Source organism: Lissotriton helveticus, chromosome 11 (assembly GCF_964261635.1).
Source record: "Lissotriton helveticus chromosome 11, aLisHel1.1, whole genome shotgun sequence".
Classification (NCBI taxonomy): Eukaryota; Metazoa; Chordata; class Amphibia; order Caudata; family Salamandridae; genus Lissotriton; species Lissotriton helveticus.
Window position 1 is genome coordinate 307,435,745 of NC_136072.1, and position 20,454 is coordinate 307,456,198.

The 20,454-nt window shown below is 41.4% G+C and overlaps 1 long non-coding RNA gene across 1 annotated transcript in view; it reads left to right on the forward strand.

Moving 5' to 3' along the window:
• Nucleotides 1–20,189, forward strand: part of LOC144792008 (uncharacterized) — a 32,692-nt gene extending 12,503 nt beyond the window's left edge. The window contains exon 2 of the long non-coding RNA XR_013602500.1: nucleotides 19,384–20,189. This is a non-coding gene — a long non-coding RNA (uncharacterized LOC144792008). The remainder of the gene's footprint in view (nucleotides 1–19,383) is intronic.
• Nucleotides 20,190–20,454: the final 265 nt, after the last annotated feature.

Consider the following 20,454-nt stretch of genomic DNA (forward strand, 5'->3'; position numbering starts at 1 on the left):
GGGTATTGCTGTCAGGTGTGTTGTGTGGGTTGTCCTGGGATTTGTATTTTTGCAGTTGCCATGTGGGTGTCGTGATTCGTTATAGGTTACCACTAACATGATCAGCCGGATACAGCGGGAGCGATGAACGATGCTAATTCTCCCCTTCCCCATACATGGAACCACCTGCGAGTATCAGCAAACTCAACAGACTGTACCATAACCCAGGGAAGGGGAAAATAGGGACAAACGAAACAATAAAGTTGCAGCAGCTGGAATGATCAACAGAGAGCTGGTTGGGGAGTTTGTGTGGACCTCACTCTTGGATAGCCTGTGAATCCTGTAGAAGAGAGATAATACGTCATACAAGCATACACACACCGTCTAGTAATATCAATATATATTTATATGTGAGTTTCTACACTTACAAATTAAGCTGCCGCAAGTATTCCTCATAAAAAGGCACAAAATGTAAAAATAAAGGAAAGAAAGAAAATAAGCAAGCTCTCCATCACTTAAGCCAATGATAGTATGCTCAGAATGACTGAGAATGTTGGTTTTGCAGTAATAACAATATCCTAGGACTTATCTGAAACCAGATGGCCTTCTGGTTATTTTGGTCCTTGTCTGTGTGAACCAAAAAGCAATCCGAGCCTCTCAACAGCTCTGTTTTCGAAGACAAACAAAACTCAGTTGTTTTCCTTTGATTTATCCCCCAACACAAGCCTCAGTGTTATAGAACGCACTCCGGGCGTTTCAAGTACAGTAATTCACTACAGCGCCATCATGCGCAGAACAATAGGGGGCTTCTCAATCAGCTCCTAATTCAATGAGAGCAGTGTAGCGATCGCGCTATAAACAAGAGAAAAAGTATTTGTATGCAAAAGCGCCTCCAAGCGCTTTCGAGTAAGTTAAGAAGTAATAAACAAAAAAGGAAATGCCTTCAGCGTGGCTCTGCGCTGATGTGACGGATCCTCGGGCTCCAGAAATATAAACACCGTGCTCCGTGTTTTTCTTTCCGGGAAGCGTTTGATCAGAGCGGCTCTCGTGCAATGTAGCTCGTCAATGCGCTTGCAGGAAACAACAGGATTCCAAGAGACAGATAGTTCTTTACTATCGGCAGACCAACGGTAAAGCTATCCTAGCTGGCGGCTTCGTTACTGAAGGAACGGGGATCTGAGAAACAGGAACTCCGATGTAAGGTGACAAGCACCTGATGTCTGACAGGGAGGGGATTAAGTAGGATAGAGACAGAAGATAGGAAAAGGGAAACGCCTACTCCTCAGGATATCTGGGAGATGTAGTGCAAAACAATCATTCTCCGTTCATGCTGCCTAATGCCTGCTACTTCCTGCATGGGATGTGACAGTGGGTGTGTCATTGGGGTGTGTTAGGTGTTTTGAGGGCAGGGCTAGTTTGCTGTGTGCACTTTGTGGCCTTCTTGTGAGTTTTTATTGTCGACCTCCATCTTTGTCACGGAGTGTCCGCAGCGGTGGCTATGCTACAGCTCTTCCGCTGGCTCTCCCATTCTTCATTGTTTGCCATCGCGGCGGTCCGAGACAGCGGAACGTACCACGGTCCCATCGGGGATATCCTAATTTTCGGTGCGGTCTCTCTGCTGTCCTGGTGGCAGTTTGGTGATTTCCGCCGTGAATCCGATTGCCGCGGAAGGATTTTGGCCTTCTCTGCCCACTACGGGTGGTTTTTCGTTGCCTCGTTACGTGACATTGGATTTTATGGGTGGTTGATCCTAATTGTTCCACCGGTTTTTCCGTAGTACTGGTGGGCGGTTGATTTCCACTACCATGGCGGTCGGGGTGGTTTTCAGACCGCCATCCTAATAGAACCCAAATGTGATTTAGGGTCTCAGTGTTTGAATTTTTATGCTGGGGTTCTGCTTCTTGTGAACTACCCCTCCGATGCGTCCTCTTCCTCTTGAAAAGCAGTCTGTCACAGCAGGAGTGTCTCCAAAGCTGATAGCCATGGAACACAGGCCATGGGAGTGACTAGAGTTCACAACTGGATGTCCCCAGAGTGATATGTGCATTAAAGGGTTAGTAAGATAGGTTGCTTCAAAATTCCAAGTCTCACTAATTGTGATGAATTGAGTATGAAAGAAATACTTCTAAGACGTACAAAATAAAGTTTACTTTGGAAGAACTTTTTGGGCAGAATTCTAGCATCTTTCTGTGCCCCGGGAGACACCAACACGTATATGTTGGTGCAACCTATCTTATTATACTTATTACTCCAGTGCAGGGAGTAGTCCTGAGGAGCACGAACTATTTTGAATAACACCAGTAGTGCGCGGCCATTACATAGAAATTACATTAAAGGGTTAGCCCATGGCCCCCAACCCTACTCTTTATGGTTCTCTTAGCAGCCCCTTCTCCTTGCAGAGATGTTCCCAGGCCCCTTTCGTGTAACCTCTCACTGAATCAAAGATCACCCACAGAAGTGTTCACAGGAAGCAAAAGAGTTTCTAGCATAAAGATTTCCACTGATGGGAAGATCCCAACAGAAAGATCTACTCTCCTCTAAGTCAGGTTAAGGCCTGATCCTAACTAACTATGGTTCACTAATTAAAAGCACAATCGAAGGGTCCAGAAGAGCCATATCTTGCACCAAGCGTCCCAATCCAGACAAATGCCCTGGCAGCATTTGCCGGGACCCAGTAGACTCAACAAATTCTCATTCCCACACAATTAGGTACACATCTACTTGTCCTTGATTGTTGCATCTTTATAGTATGCCGAGAACAGGAGGCACCTTTCATTGTCATCTCTTCACGTCTGCTGCCAGCTTTCTCTTCCCAGGCCTCACAACCAGTCTAATACATAACAATACACCTTTCTCTAGCTAACAAGGAGCCCGATAACATACCTGCAGAGGACAGAAAAACAGCATACTGAAAAACTTTAAAGTCAGAAATACTCAGCTATGGCCCAGCTGTGGATATGTTGGTTCATAAGCCCATTTGTATGTTTTTGTAAAAAAATGTTGTGTCATTTTGCTTTGAAGACTGGTTCCTTTATGTATGTGTGCCTTATAGGAAATTAGGTACTACATGTTCTACAGGATGCAAAAGAAAATCGATGTAGTCCAAAAGGATTATGGGGAACTACACATGAGAGTAGGATGAAAGTATTGAGATGTGCTGATATGTGGAATGGAATGTATCCAATGCGAACAATTGATGAGACTATAGGGAGAAAATATATAGAGAAAAAGAAAAATCATATACCAGAAAAAGGTGGTTGCGGAATTAGTGACATGGAAGACGAGGTGCTGGAGGATATTCTAAATTGAAGACCCCTCCATATCAATCAACTTCTGCAGTGGTGACACCGAATGCATCGCCAATGGAGATTGGGTTAACAGTAACCCCAAAACGATATTCTGAAGTAAAAAGTACCCCTGAAAAACAAGAGTAAATACAAATTGAAAAACCTAGTACTTCTGATTTAATGAGATCAACAAAAGAATTAGACGAGAAAATCCAAGAATTAACGAGAAATGTAGACGCTGTAACTGTACCAGTAACTATAGGTCCTGTAATAGGAGTGTTTGAAAATCAGAGAATAAATGAGCCGTCATTAACCATTACTTTAAATTCAAGTTTGCAAAAGGTAAGACAAAAGATTTATCCTGACTTGAATGAAACAAAGAGTACAATTAGAACGACACCACCAGATTTAACTATGAATCAAAGTCTAATATATAGAATTGTTTGGACTGGATTGGTGGTATTATACTAGGATATGGCGCCTCAAGGGACTGTACACCTTTCTAATTTCTAGCTCACTATTAGTAACGGTGCTATAAGGAGAAGAGAACCACACTTCCTCTTCTAACATGGGCAAGGGCCATTAAACATTTGAACGCTCCTTAGCACTTGTTTTAGTATTTTACAATGGTTTGTACATGTGTATTTCAACCATACATTGATCATGCAATCATTAAGAATTGAGATCCTCGTTATTCAGGGTGTTCCGTAGGTGTTGCTTTATTTCAGAAGATGTTACAGCCAACACGTGTTTCGTCAGTAGGGAATGTAACCCTCGACTTTTTCAAGGCTGTTAAATGAAGAAAGTAACGTTTATAACATTCAGGATTTAGTCTAAGCATGTTGTTTCTATATATCACTGTACAGTAAGTAAGTAGGTGATGGTTAGGTTTTGCTTGTTGTGCACGCATACATTTGTGGGTGTCATCTTAAAAGAAAGTTAAGCTCAATTTTAACCATCAAGTATACATGATTTGCTTCCAAAATATCAGAAGTTAAATGGACCCATTGAGATAAGGAGACACCAGTGATTCATTGTGTCATGCTGTCCTGTAGTATCTGTGCATAGTGAGACTATTTTTGGTGAGGTCTTGGTCTGGTAGTTAAATTGAACCATAGTGGCATGCATAGTATATAAAAAGTGCTCGGGGTACCTATTTTCCGGGAGTATTCTCTTCTATATGGACAGAGTTAGACTAGCCCTATAATATATATTTCATTTAGGTTGCCACTATGTTGCGTTAATGGATCTTGGTTTAAGATTCATTGTCATTGTTACTTTTTTATTTTTAATTGTTTAATTATTACGAACATTAAAGTTGCGTGTCCCATATTGTTTAGGGGGGTGCTCATATGTGCTCTATATTGTGCACTGCTAATATTTAATCAGAAAACCATTTTTGTATTTACGGTGATGTTGATAGTTGTGAGTCTATTTGTCGATGAATATCTTTTTGGTGTAGTATCATCTCGTTTTTAATATATAGTGCTCCTAACGTGGGTCTTAGATACTATGGTAGTGTGGTTCGATTTCTCCATCCAAAATGGGTACAGTACATGTTTCTTGCCATTAAGTGGTCTTATTGTTGTCGCAATAATAGTAATAGTAGTACAGGTATATAATGATTCTGTAAACAGTCCTTACATATTTGTAACCTATGTACATACATTGTAATATCAGCAGGTGGTCATTAACTTTTTCACTCCAGTAATACAGGCATCTCCTTTTCTGAAAATAAAGTTCACATTATCATAACAAGTATTCGGATAACTGCACAGTATTAGTCATTGGTGAACCTGTCCCTGTTTGGTTATGGTATTGTCAGTCATGTCCCTAGAAAGTAATGATATTCAGAGTCAATATTAAGACCGTGTTCTACAGTTTTAAGAGTCATGATCCAGGTCGCTTCCCTTCTGCGTAATGTCAATTCCCTGTTACCACCCCTTGGATGACTGGGTGTGTGTTCAAATCCAAAGTATTTGAAGGAGTGGTTAGTAGTTTGTGCTGGGCATATAGACATGTGTGCTGCAACAGGGTATCGCATGTCGCCTTGTTTTACTACCCTAATGTGTTCATTTATCCTGTCTCTCAGTGGTCTCTTAGTACTCCCTACGTATCTTTTACCGCATTTGCAGTCTAAGGCATAAACTACATATTTACTTAGACAGTTTATGGTGCTTAGGATGCGATATATTTTGTTGTCGTCAGTTCCTTCAAATTCTTTCCGCTTTTTATATGCCCACTTGCAGGCTGCACATCCTCCACAACTATAGAACCCTGGTTCTGTTAACCATGTGTTCTTTTTGGTCGTTTGGGGGTAACTCGGGCTCAGTATATTTTTCAGAGTTCTTCCTCTCCTAAAGGTTATTGTTGGTCGTTCTGTTATGTATTTTTTAAGCGTAGTGTCTGTCCTCAGTAGGTGCCAGTGTCTGTTTAGACTCCTTCTTAAGATTGTCGCCCAGTTATTGTAACCTGTTATGAGTCTGATCTTTTCGTCATTTCCTTTTTGACTCTGTTGTTTGTCCCTTAGTGTGTCAGCTCTGACTACTCTGTCAATTCTTCCAGCTGCTTTCAGTAGTTGGTTTCTTTTGTACCCTCTATTTTCAAATCTTTTTATCACCCATCTCTTATGAGTTTCAAATTCAGTATCATTGCTGCAATTGCGGCGTGTCCTGATTAGTTCTCCATAAGGGATTGCTCTTTTTTGATGTTCCGGGTGTGCACTGGTAGCATGTAATAGGGAATTGCACGCGGTACTTTTCCTATATAGTCTACTTTGAATTGTTTCATTCTCTATGTAGAATTCTACATCTAGGAATGCGAGTTTCTTGTTGCTATACTCCATTGTGAATTTTATGTTTTGGTCGTTATGGTTTAGATACTTGTGAAATTGATGTAGTTTCTCTGATGTACCTGTCCATATCATGATACAGTCATCAATGTATCTGCCCCAAAATAGTATATCATTGTTCCATTCAGATGCCGGTGCACCCCAGATTCTCGTTTCCTCAAACCTCCCCATTACTAGGTTAGCATATGAGGGCGAGAATCTGGAGCCCATGGCCACCCCTTGTTTTTGCCTGTACCATTGGTCTTTATATAGGAATACATTGTTGTCCAAAATGGTTTCTACCATTTCTAGGATCATCTCTGTGTGTGACCATGCACTAGCTGGTCTCTTATTCATCATTCTCTTGATTGCAGTGAGTCCTGTTTCTCTTTTTATGCACGTCTAGTGTGACCAATAGCATATTGTCTTCCCATGGTAAATCTGCCATGGTCCCTAGTATGTGTTTCGTATCTCTGATATACGATGGAAGATTTAAAACCAAAGGTTTTAGAAATATACCCACAAATTCTGAAAATCTCTCAGTTGGTCCCCCTATGCCTGATATAATTGGCCTGCCTGCCTATATAGAATTCCTATGGGAGCAGAATCAGCGACTGAGACTCCAGAGAAAAGTGTAGATAAAATAGATTTGACTAAAACTCCAGGAGGACCAACAGCAGAAGAATTAAATGATTGAGTTAAAACATTACACAGGAAAGATTCAGAACCTAAACTTTTAGACGTGGTTAGATTAAAAATAGACATGGAAGAACTGATTATTGGAACCATAGGAACTGAAAGAGTAAAAAGACTAAAAACATATCAAGATGACGAACTGATGTTTATGTGTAAAAGTATAACTTGGAGAGCTAAGAATCTACATGATAAACTAGAAAAAACAGCAAATGAATTAGGGATAGAATTCGCGAAAGTAAAATTGTTACAGAAACCTTACAGAGTAGATTTCACTGAAAAGGATGTAGATAATTTGAATACAGCAGGAAGACTGACCCAAATAAAAGAATTAATTGTATTACTGAGAAAATTGGGAGATGTAGACCGATGGAGAAAGAGGTGGATAAAGAAAAAGGAAGAGGCCAATGATAACATTTCTTTAGCTTTCCCTTTTAAAGAAAAAGAACCAGTTATAACAGAATATCCTATGAGAGAAACACCAGGATGAGGTTATGTTCATGTACCATGGACTAGCCAGGATATATTATCATTTATAAGATTACAAGAAAAACCCGTAGAATGGTATAGGCAATTAGATAGGTTTGTAAAGGTTTCAATGGTGTTGTGGGAAGGCTTAGAGGGATTGTTCGACATAGTTGTGCCTGCAGATTTGTGGACAGAATGTAAAATTACAGTTGATTGGCCAAAAGAAGAATATCCAAGAGATACAAAAATAGGTGCTCCAGGTCCAGAATGAATGAGAAAATATGACCAAGTCATAACCTTTTTGAAAAATAAAATTCCACCAAAAGAAACGGATTGGCTAAAAATTGATAAGACTACACAAGAGCCTAATGAATCTGTACATGCTTATTATGAAAGATTGCTTCTTGTTTTTAAACAATATAGTGGATATGACATTTGAGTGAGAAAGATATGAGTCACATTGTATATTGGTTTGTTTAGTTTGAGACCTGAAATAGGGGATATGATAAGACATCACATGATGTGTTGGCAATCCAGTTCAGTGGATGAAATTTTGAGGTATGCAAAGTATTGTTGTGATGATATCGAAGCTAAGTAGCGAAAGCTTGAAGAAAAGGCTATGTGGACACAAGTTAAAGTTGCAGAACAACAAGAAGCACAATTGATTAATCAGGGTAATGAAATGGGTCAAGCGAAAATGAAAGGTAATATAAATAAAGGGAAAGGACAAATGAATATAGATGAGGCTAAAAAGAAATGGCCATGTCATAATTGCGGCAAGATAGGGCATTGGAAGAATGAGTGTAAGTTACCTCCAAAGGTTACCCCTGAAAATAAATCATTGAATCCACAGGTGCGAATGAGGTAAATCAACAATAACCGCCAGAGCAATGGGTAGTTACTCAACAGAGTTAGGTGCCATTACCACCTTTCCCACAGAGTGGTAATCTTCAGAAATACAATGCAGAGACAGGATTCTATGGAGGAGAGCAGGTAAAATGATTGTCGCATGCAGCTGCTGTTCAGCAGTTATGGTTGAGATCGGATGGAAATGAGTCCGATGAGAGTTATTGACAGTGCCTAGGAGAGGAAGTGGAGGCGTGCTTGGCGCAACTCGGGAGGTAGATCAGTCTGTTACTTTTGTGAATGTAAAGGTGAATGGTGTAAATATTACTTTCCTAGTGGACACAGGTGCTACCCGTTCTACCCTTAGATCAGTAGAAATTCAAAACCTTCCTCTCTCGGGAGAGTATATCCAAGTTGTAGGTGTGATGAACAGGCAGATTTAAACCCCTCTAACACATTCCGTGGAGGTGGAAATTGGTTCTTTTAAAGAAATGCATCGCTTTATAGTATGTGACAGCAGCCCTGTAAATTTGCTTGGAAGTGACATACTTTGCAAGATGAACTGTGCTATTTACTGTTCACCAGATGGCATTGCTTTCCAGCAGATGATGATATTCTGTATAAAATGACAATGTCAATAATAGAGTCAGAAAAGAGTGAAACGTTTCCTGTGTTTGACAAAGAAAATTCCAATTGAATTAGAAGAAACAGTTAAAGATGAAGTGTGGGATTTTACAGGGAAGGGATAGGTCTAATGTAAGGAGTGAGTCCTGTACAAATTACTGTAAAAGAAGGAGCTATTTATCCAAATACTCCACAGTATAAATTAACGCCATAAATAATTGAAGGAATAACTCCAGTAATTAAGAAAATAATTGAACAAGGAATCCTGAAAGAAATAATGAGTAGTCCATGTAATTCACCCATAATGGGACTTAAAAAGCCAAACGGAACTTTTAGGATAGTGCAGGATTTAAGAAAGGTGAATAAAATTGTTGTCCCATGTTGTCCAATTGTACCAAATCCGGCTGTGATATTATATCAAATTCCACATGATGCTGAATGGTACACAGTCATTGATTTATGTAATGCGCTCTTTACAGTACCTTGGATGTGGAAGTAAAAAATGACATTGATCATAAAGGTTTGGATGTGCTTGAGTATTGTACATAGCCAAGACCTGACATTAAAGATGAACCCTTGGAAGAGTCAGATTATGTGCTGTTTGTGGATGCTTCATGTTTGAGAACAGATGAAGGAGCTTTGAGTGCTGCGTATGCTGTATGCACAGTGGCAGATGTCATTGAAGCATCTTGTTTGAAAGGAATACGTTCTGCCCAAGGGGCTGAGCTGATTGCTTTGATTCGAGCATGCAAATTGGGAAAAGATGTCCAAATCACCGTAGTGACTGACAGTCAATATGGATTCGGAGTTGTTCATGATTATGGACAACTGTGGTCCCAAAGAGGATATATGACTTCTGCAGGATCACCTATTAGAAATGGTGAGTGTGTGAGAATGTTGCTTGAGGTGATACAGCTGCCAAAAAGGATTGCAGTTGTAAAGTGTGCTGCTCACAAAAATGGAGATGACTATGTCACTGAAGGTAATAGGTTCGCAGACGCCATAGCTTAGTACTGTGCTAAAATTCCGCATCTATAAATAGGGGCAGAGAAAAAGAACATGTTTCAAGTCCTCTAATGCTTACTAACATAATTGAGACTTGGCAGGAAGTGAGACAATTGTAAGAAGAGGCAAGTGATGAGGAAAAAGACAGTTGGATAAAATCAGGTTGTAGACAAAGGGAGGAAGATGAAATTTGGGTATACAAAGATGAAAGACCAGTCATGCCTGATAGCATGATCTCTAACATGGCCCGAATGTACCATGGTCAGGCACACATTGGTAGGGATGCAATGATTAGACTTTTCAGACAGATGGTACAATCCTAAGTTTCGCATAATAGCTGAAAGCTTATGTCAAAGGTGTTTAATATGTCAGCAATTGAATCCAGGACGAAAAACTGTTGTAAGTCTGGGAACCATAGGACGGGAGGGAGGTCCTTTTCCCAGAACGCAGTTAGATTTAATTGAGATGCCACCATGTAATCGTTTACAATACGTGCTTGTGATCATTTGCTTGTTTTTAAGATGGGTAGAGGCCTACCTAACCAGGAGAAATGATGGAGTTACAGTAGCAAAACTCCTTTTAAGAGAAGTCATTCCGAGATTTGGATTTCCAGTAACAATTGAAACAGACCGAGGAAGTCACTTCCAAAATGAACTCATACAATTGATATGTGAAGCACTGGACATTCGTCTGAAACTGCATTGTGATTACAGACCTATGGCTTCTGGGTTAGTCGTACAAGTAAATGGAACAATCAAAAGCAGACTAGGAAAAATGTGTTTAGCCACAGGAATCAAATGGCCTGATGCTTTGCCACTTGTTTTAATGACCTTAAGAAGCATACCAGACAGAAACATAGGTTTGAGTCCTCATGAGACACTGATGGGACGAGTAATGAGACAAGCATTTGTACTTGTCGACAAACTGCTAACTATAAATGATGAGATCATACTGGATTACTGCAAGGGTTTGTCTGACGTTGTGACGTCTGTGTTTCACCAGGTTGGAACTGATGCGTGTACCCAGGAAAAACATACAGCTCATGATCTGAGCCCTGGAGACTGGGTCCGGATAAAGGTGCACAGAAGAAGAAATTGCTTAGTTCCACGCTGGGACAAACCACGTCAAGTGATTCTGGTCAGCACCACAGCAGTAACATGTGCAGGTGTGCAAAGGTGGGAGCATGTTAGCCACACCATCCGAGTACCAGAACCTGAAAGAGGCAGATACTAGTTCAGACTCTGACACAGAGGGTGAACCAGACAGAACTCCAGATCAGAAAGCTCAACCTGTGAGGCGACATCTAGAAATATCAGATACAAGTTCTGCATCTGAAGCCGAGACTGAGATAATTGAAATTCCAGATCTTGAAGATCGACCTGTAAGTCGACATCTGGAAGTAACAAAAAACAGTTTGGACACTGAAAAAGAACAAGATAAAACTGGTGAAAGTGAGAACTCTACAGATCAGACAAAGAATTCAGAGAAAAGGAACACTGTTCTTGAAACTGGTGAAAAGGAAATAAATCACAATAACGATGAGACTCCAAGTACCAGTCATGGAAAAGTTTCTTGTAAATGAATTGAATTAACGAAAGAAAAACAAGATTCAGTTGTTGAACCGGAAATCATAAAGTTCAAAATAAGAGGAAGTGAGATAAGGTCTGAAACCGAGTCTGATGACAGTGAAGGAGAAACAGCACAAAGAAAAAGTCCCAGAGAAAGGGCTTGGAAAATTGAACGTGGGATTATAGAGCCTGAAATAAAAAAGCAGAGAAAAGGAGATAATTGGCCTAAAGAAATAAAAGGACTGAAGTTCAAATTGATAAAAGCAAATAGAAATCAAGAGGAACGGGTGAATGAGAAGACAAGTCAAAAGGATCAAACAGAAGGAAACAAAGAAATTGTGCAAAGGCCAAAAAGAGTGAGGAAAACAAACCTGAAATATAAATCACCTGAATGGATGTATATTGCTTTGCCTGATATAGAGGAAGTTGAAAGCAGTCAAGAGATTCCAAGTAATTATGGTGAATGAAAGGGTGATCAAAGGCATACTGTGTTTGAACTGGAAAGTAAAAAGGATGACAAATTAAAGGAGTTCTACAAAATAGAAAGAGAAGAGACATTACCAAAAATAAGGATTTAAAGGACACATTTTTCCAGGTGACGGGCGTGCCACCGGGTGGTGACATGGGGCGGGGGAGGGGCAGGGTGGGGGGTTGAAAAATGAGGGGAACGGACGATTTAAGGTAAGTACCGGGAAAAAAAATTGTTGCACGCTGCATCACATTTGGCGATGCAGCGCATGCGACGAAATTCGTTTTATTTATTTTATTCTGTACTTACCTAGAATCGGCCGTTTCCCGCATTTTACAACCCTGCCCCTCCCCCGCCCCACATCAACGCCCGGTGGCACGCCCGTCACGGGCCGTGCCTGCATTTTTCATGTGCAAAAAGGTGAAGAGGCATTTTAAAATAAGGATTTAGAGGATACATATTGAAGTGTGAAATGAATTATATATATATATATATATATATATATATATATATATATATATATATATATATATATATATATATATATATTCTTTTCAAAATGTCTGAAAATGGTAATAGAAGATCTAAGTGTGCTATTTTTTGTAAATGGTGTAGAATGTGGTTGATTTGCACGAGTTTATTAATGCTTATATGGCTCATTTTAGCAATAATAATTTTATTTAGACCGAGTTCTGAATATTCACATGAAGAACAAAATGACAACAGGAGTGTAAAGATACATGATCTAAACAGTGATGTACAATTTGTAGATAACACTGAACTCCATAAAGATAGATCTATTAATGATTTTTCAAAGAATGTTTTTGCTAGATTATTGAATGATTATGTCGAAACGATGGATGTTCGGGCTGCTATGTTTGTATGCAGTTGCCTGCATCTGTATCAGAGGGAGTAACATATCATCACCTTCCTTTGACTTATGGAATAACTTGTAGTGTATGAGCTAGTTTATTTTACAAGACAGGTAAATTAGAAAATTATTTTTCAGATTTAGATGAGACTTTTGCAACACTTTCGATAACACATGAATTGAACAAAATGAAAAAGGGTAAGGTATTTGGTGAATATTTTCTGGAAACAAAACAAATGACTTTAGAATATGCTTTTAGGTATAATCTGACATGTAAAATGCGTAAGGAGGAAAACGTTTTTGTAGATATGGTTGAGAAAAGGAGAATTAGATATCAAAGAAAAGCAACTGAAAGTAAAACGAAAACAACAATGTGGAATTTTGAAGATGAAAACATTGATAAAAGTAATATTAATGTAGCAATAGGTTTAGATACGCCACAACAAGGGAAATTGTGTATTCGTAGAGACAATACTATGTATGACAATTATTTTGTGGGGGCAAGTGAATGTAAAGACACGTACATAATTAAAGGGGGATGGGGATTTAAAGGTGGAAATGATCCTGTTTTTCCTGGAATTTATTTCAGATGTGGAAACAAAGCTGTTAGAACTGGGATTTCTGGTTGGCTAAGGCTTACGCCAAAGCCAGGCAGAAACCACCACTCTAGACATGGCAAGGTGGGTCACACGCCAAGATAACCCCTGCTCACCCCCTTGGTAGCTTGGCACGAGCAGACAGGCTTATTCTGGAGGCAATGGTAAAGCATTTGCGCACGCACACAACAGCAACAACATCCTAGGCACACCACAAAAGGAACTCCACACAAGGGTATATAAAAATAACTTTTGTATTGTCAAAACACATCAGATAGTAATCACACAATATACATTGTGTCAACTGGCACGGCAAGATTCACAAGGGATATGTACAAGACAGGGCCACCTGGACCACTGTCAGGAATCAGCACTTTTAGAACTAGAAATACTGTTAGACATAGGATGTTGTAGATCATAGAATAAAAATCACTCTAGCACACCTGTACTAGAAAGAACAACCACCTACGTATCACCATACATTTAGGGGTATAGGCAAGAACACATTACACATGATGCATCACAACATTCAGAGGTGTAGGGAAAGAAAACACATGATGCATAAACATACATTCAGCGGTGTAAGAACAAGGCACATGATGCATCAAAACACATTCAGAGGTGCAGCACAGGAAAACACATGATGCATAAACATACATTCAGCGGTGTAGGTAAGACACATAATGCATAAAACACATTCAGAGGTGTCACAGGCATAATGGCATAGCACATTACGCATAATTTACATTTAGGGCCTTGCGCCCCATCCACACACCAGACCCCTGGCCAACTGGCCATCCAATAAAGGGACTCAAAAAGCCCTGTGTCCAGAATGTCAGGGCGCGCTACCAATGCAGCGCCTGTCAGGGGTGCGCCACCGGCACAGACCTGAACGTTGCAGCTGCCCACTACTTGCTGGGCAGCTGAGAACAACAACAGGGCCTAAACGTTGCAGCTGGCACTAAGTGCTGCGCAGCTGTAGAAGGCCTGGCACCTCTATGTCAACTCTGCCCCACACAGAGACTCTCTCTCCCTTGATGCCTAAACGGTGCAGCTGCCCACTAATTGCTGGGCAGCTGGGAATCAATAGAACTGCGACAGGGCCCTCACTGACTCTTGAGGACCCCACTGGGTCCTCTAAGTACATATGTCCCCAAACACTAGCGCCTAAAACAAGGCCAGGGGATAGCCGCACTGGCTCTTTAGACAATAATGCCCCCGTGGTCGTGGGAGCCTCGAGGCACTAAACACAAATGCCCCGAGGGAGCCTCGTGGGCTCTAGACAATGTTGGGGTGATCCAGTGCCAACCGGGGCTGCCCTAAATGCACCACCAGGAACTATGCCCCTAACTGAGCACATCACGGGCCTTCTAGCCCAGGGATCAATTCTCCCCATGTTGGAGCGGCCCTCTGACACACGGGGCCACTCTGACGTAGTGCCGCGCACCGGCACCACAATAATCCAGTGGCTCCCTCGTGGAGTGGGAACAGAACTGCCCCCGCATTACCCGGCCCAGCTCTAACTCACCGGACCTCGGTCGGCGGCTTCTCCTCATCGCGGGACTTCTCTGCCGGGGCTCCTTCCAGGATACGGGAGCCCCGCAATGCCTCCGCTCTTCCACCATGCGGCAGCGTCATCTTCGGCCAAGGGGTGAGCGCTGAGCCAATCCCAGCGCGGCTCTCTGGACGAGCCCCTCCTGACGGGCACTGCTCCCGGTTGGGCCAATCCCAGCGCGAGACCCCACAGTCAGCCAATGACAGCGCTGCTTCTTCGTCGAGCCCCCCCAGAGCGAGCCAATCACAGCGCTCCGAGGCTGATCGCAGCCCGGGCCAATGGCGGTGACTCTTCGAGGTGCAAAACGAGGGGTAGGCTCCCTCGGTGCATAAATAAAATATAGATGCGAGGTGGGCACTTGCTTAAGGGCGCTATCAAAAGGGGTGGCACCCTCTATTTAATAAAATCACAAAAAGATGCAGGGTGGGCACCTGCGCACCCTGGGGCATACGAAGGGCAGGAGTGCTTCCCTCAGCGGGAAAACGACAGCGCTCTGCCCAGGAAAGTAGAATAAAGTGCTCTCAAGGCGCTAGGGCATAGGCAAGCCCACAGGAATGACCCCTACCACCAGAAGGGTCCCACTAAGTCCTGGATCTCAAAAACAAAGGCCCTTGGGGCAAAGTGAAGCAAAGGGGACCCCAAGAAAGAAAAGATCCTCCAGGCATCCAAGTTCATCAGCAGTCCAGGGGCTGGGCAGGGCCCAGGGAGGCAAGCCTTCCCCTGGGCCCAAGCAGCAGCACGCCCCTGGTGGATTCTAGTCAGAAACAAGAACATTTTGTAAGGGGACACAGCCCCTTTTTATACAGTCCAAACCTTTGTCTAAAGGTGCAGGGTGGGGGCAAAACCAGGTGCAGCTGGTTTTGGAGTACTTTGTTTTCCCCAGCCACCCTTTCCATTCACTAGTCAGGCTAGGGTCATCAGTCGCACCACAGGGGGTGGAGCCAGCATTGTGTGGGGAAAGCCCAGCCCTATTCAGGTCCCAGGTGCACCCCTCCCCTCACATCAGTATGCTAATCTCAAACCTCACCACTGGGCAGACCCATCCAGACTCCTGGAGCCAGGCTCCAGCCAATCACGTGCCAGCACACTCACTACACATGCACACCCATGTCTAGAAGTGGCACTTCCCCACTAGACACATTCACGCTGCACGCATCATTGCGCAGCATTCAATCTCACGAGTTCGCACATACCAAACTCGACCCTGCACTCCCCACACATCAGGAACTACCATGGTCACACATATTCCCCATGCATTCCTATGGGAGGGCAGGTCACTCTTACACATAGTAAACAACAAAGAAACCTGAAGGTCGGAAAAGGTTAGAATGCTCAGACAAACACTGGACTTAACGTATCTTACTGCAATACATCAGTTACCACAGAATCAGGCAGCACTCAACATGACAGTTTGAGTCCTATCAGCCCACCCAGATGGCGGAGCCTCATCATGTAGGACATCCAGGAACTAGGTCTGTGTACTAAAGCCCTGATGTTTTTGGCTTCGTATCACTAGGCCGTAGTCCAGTCACCGTAAGTGTCCTTACCATCGGTGGAGCTGACAAAAGCAGTGCAAAAAAATTATAAAGTGATGTGTATTAAAATGACTATCGAGGCAAACAATGAAAATGTATTAGTGTTCACCTAGACGTCAGTCTAAAAAACAGTGTATGGACAGTGTGAAAAAATCACTGTCTGATTTGCTTGGTAGTAAATAAGGCCAACATGTTTCTGCCGTGAGGTGTATATTCACCGGCATTCGTCAGGGCCAAGCTCATATATATGCTACTGCAAATTACACTATCATTTAGTGTACCAATAAGAAACAATCAAAACCTCTACCAAACCTTGCTACAATTACCAAGAGTCAAAAGAGTGGTCAATAGGACCATCCTACCATATCCTCATGATCGGTGCAGGTGTTAGAAGAAGTCTTCCCTGTGAAAAATAAGAAAGAGAAGAAAAAAATAAAATAAACTAACCTTTTGGTCAACTCATTACTATTCTGTTGGTTGTAGATACAGAGTGCCATAAGTCTATTTCTAGCACTTATTAAAAAGTGTTACATATGCAAGGCCAGTGAAAGACGAAACAATCAGAACCTATGACTAGCCATTCATAAATAATGATGGCCACTTGAAAGGTGCGCTAAACTAAGTCGCAAACAGGTAATCTGTGCATCATGTAAGTTATGTAAAAACGTACCCAACTCTGCGTGGGAAGAAAGCCTCACCTCACCCGGCAACTGCTCGGAAAAATGAGGCCCCGCTCTAAACATGTAAATAAGGACACTTTCAGGAATAGATAAACGTCACATTCCATGTTTGAATACATGCTTAAGAACAGATGTTCAACTAACCACACGTTTTTTAATGTCACCCACAGTGTACGCCGGACCCATAGGACCAAAATGGGAGCGCCTAATGTATTTAATCTAGAAGTAATCCTTTAGCATTTTATCAGGAGACAGCATCAGGCTGGATATCGATAGTTCGTCTCCATTCTACACACTAATGCCTTGAAAGTTGGGGACACTAGTCTCTATATCGAAAATGATGGACACACAAGAGAAAGCAGGTCTCTGGCCTGGTCTGTCTTACCCTATATCCACGAGGTGGTGCTAATGTAGTAGAAAACTGCACCCGTGGTTAGGGAGCTGGGTAGTTTAACAGGAAGAATGACGTTCATTAATGAGGCTCTCGCCTCTTGATTTAAACTAGGTGAAAACAGTGCAAGCATTGCAGGACTCACTTCAGCACAATCAATAACTCATGATAGTACAGCACTCATGGTGGACACTTACGGTGACTGGACTACGGCCTAGTGATACGAAGCCAAAAACATCAGGGCTTTAGTACACAGACCTAGTTCCTGGATGTCCTACATGATGAGGCTCCGCCATCTGGGTGGGCTGATAGGACTCAAACTGTCATGTTGAGTGCTGCCTGATTCTGTGGTAACTGATGTATTGCAGTAAGATACGTTAAGTCCAGTGTTTGTCTGAGCATTCTAGCCTTTTCCGACCTTCAGGTTTCTTTGTTGTTTACTTAGTTCCACTGGGGTGCTTACCTGAATGGTCGTTAAAAATTTTCCCTCTGACCCTCCTCTGAAAGTTGTTATTTTGTTGCACTCTTACACATACCCAGAGAGCTCACGCACTTTACACTGTACCACAGTGAAAAAGTGCGCAGAGGCCTAAAATCACCAACACCAGGTTACAGAAACAGGCTAGGAAAAAGCAAAAAGCTTCGGGGTGAACCTGCCAAAAAGGGCCAGGTCCAACAAAAGCTTATTATAGATTGCCAGATCATTGGTATGGTACATGTAACATAGGCCTGGTTTTTCAAAAAATATTCCATGTAGCTAGGGGAACTAAAGGAATTCATGAGATAGTTAAACCATTAATATGTAGAAGAAGGGGAAGTTTTTAGAAATAATAGGTAACATTTTTGGAGCATTGATACCAGCAGTGGGTATATCGTATAATGCAAATAAAATCTGAAAATTATCAATAATAGTAGATCGATTATCAATAAATACTGCCGGAGGATTTTTAATGGTAAATACTGAAATGGTTGCTATGAGAGATATGGTGATGCAAAATCGACTTGCTCTTGACATTCTATTAGCAAAAGAAGGAGTAGTTTGCAGAGTATTGAAAGTTCAAAACTGTTGTACGTATATTCCTGACAAAAGTCAGAACAGTCAAAGATATATTAAGAATATTACTGAATTACACAAAGAAATTACTCCACTGGAGGTTGATGGTGTTCTAGAGAAATTTGGTAATAGTTTTTCTACTGTAAAGAAGTGGTTTGCAGAAATAGGTAGCTCAATAGTAGGAAAAGTATTAATACCAGTAACAATAGTAATGTTAACAGCATTATTATGAAGACTAATTTGCAAATGTGTTAGAAAAAGAAGAACTGAAAAACTGATAATGGAGAAAATTGAAAAGAATAAGGAGAGAGGGCGTGAAATGGGAGAAATGGAGTTGGAAGAATATAAAGAAAAATTGTATAACAATTCAAAAGGACAAAGTATGAAAGATACTGAAGTTTAAGCTATAAACAGAGAAAAGAACCTGAAACATGTTTTTTTTAGAAAATTTAGTTGGGATAATTGGTGCTGATGGAACCACAAAAGGGGGAGTTGATGGAGCAGGGGAGAGACAAAACTTTTTGTGTACCCCTTGTAAAGTTAGTCTCCCATAACCATAATAATACTAATGGAGTGAAGCATGTCAACAAAATGCATGTAAAATCAACACAACACGTGGGAAAACTAATTGCTGTTTTGCAGAAATAAATATACTAATAAAAACGAGTCGCTAGGGCATAGGCAAGCCCACAGGAATGACCCCTACCACCAGAAGGGTCCCACTAAGTCCTGGATGATATTAAATAAAACGTGTGTATTTGTGCTTATGTTAGAAGTTTGTGTGGCAAAAAGAATGCAGATGGTGAGTAAAATGACGCATATTTGTGTGCTTTTGCTAGGTAATTACTAACAGGGAACATTAGAATGGTGGGAGGTAAACAGAAGGGCTAAAATTCTATATCTAATTTCTGTTGTGTTTGTTTTCATATTAGTTCCCATTGAGGCCTACGCGGCCTAGTCTGAAAAAGGCTGTTTAAACGAGACAATGAAAGTTGACTCCAGGGAAAGATGGCCCCTACGCATGCGCGGAATAAAAATGAGAAACGGCCTATACTCAAGAGAGATGTCAAGGCTAGCTTGGCCTAAGAACAGGAAATATGCCAAAGGATGCCTGCATTTGAAAGCCTGGGAAAGGAAGAAGAAGTAATTTTCTTATGAATAAAAGATACAAGAAGTGGATGACAAGTACACATGTGAACGTTAGGACATGAGAAACCTTTGGGAATGACAGGACAAATTTGTGAACTGGTTTGAACAAGGAGGACATGAGGTGATCATCACCACCCCTCTAATGGACCAATGAGAAATGAGTGCGGACCCTAAAAGTTCAATTTTGGGTTAGATAGTTAGTGAAAAAGTGTATAAAAGATCTTGTGCGAATGAGGAGAGGGTTCTTTGCTAGTTTCATGAATTTTTCGTACCACGACATGCTGTTGGTTTGAACAATTTTATGGTTCAAAAGTCTTTGAAATATTTTTGGACTGTGAATTTTGATGGGGCAAAGAGATCGATCGCGGAGACTTATGTCAGGAGGGAGACATCGAGGAGGTTATAAAGACAGTCAGCTTGGGAACCTGTTCTATGCAGTTCTGTCATCTTCCTTTGGCAGAGTGGTAATATGCTTTCTAAACTTTCATTTCTTGAATGTATTTAATAAATGCTTAAATTGTGCTTGTCTAAAGAAAACCCTAATTTTCCTTTTCCTAATGAATTTAGATAAACCTTTATAAATTTTAAACTCAAGTCTGTTTTTATTAGAATAAAAGTCATGACAAATTAACTGCTAAAAGTTATGGGAATATTGTGATTGAGCTGGTCTTAATCGCCATCAACTGACTTCTACTAGCTAGTCCAACGACCAAATAGCGGAGTATCTTGATGTTTTATTCCTTATGAATGTTGAATAATTTGAAATGTATATAATGTATAAAAATTTGCATTTAGGTTAATGAGGTACCCCGCTATCCAGCAGCTCGCCTTCTTCTTCACTGATTCAGGGGTAG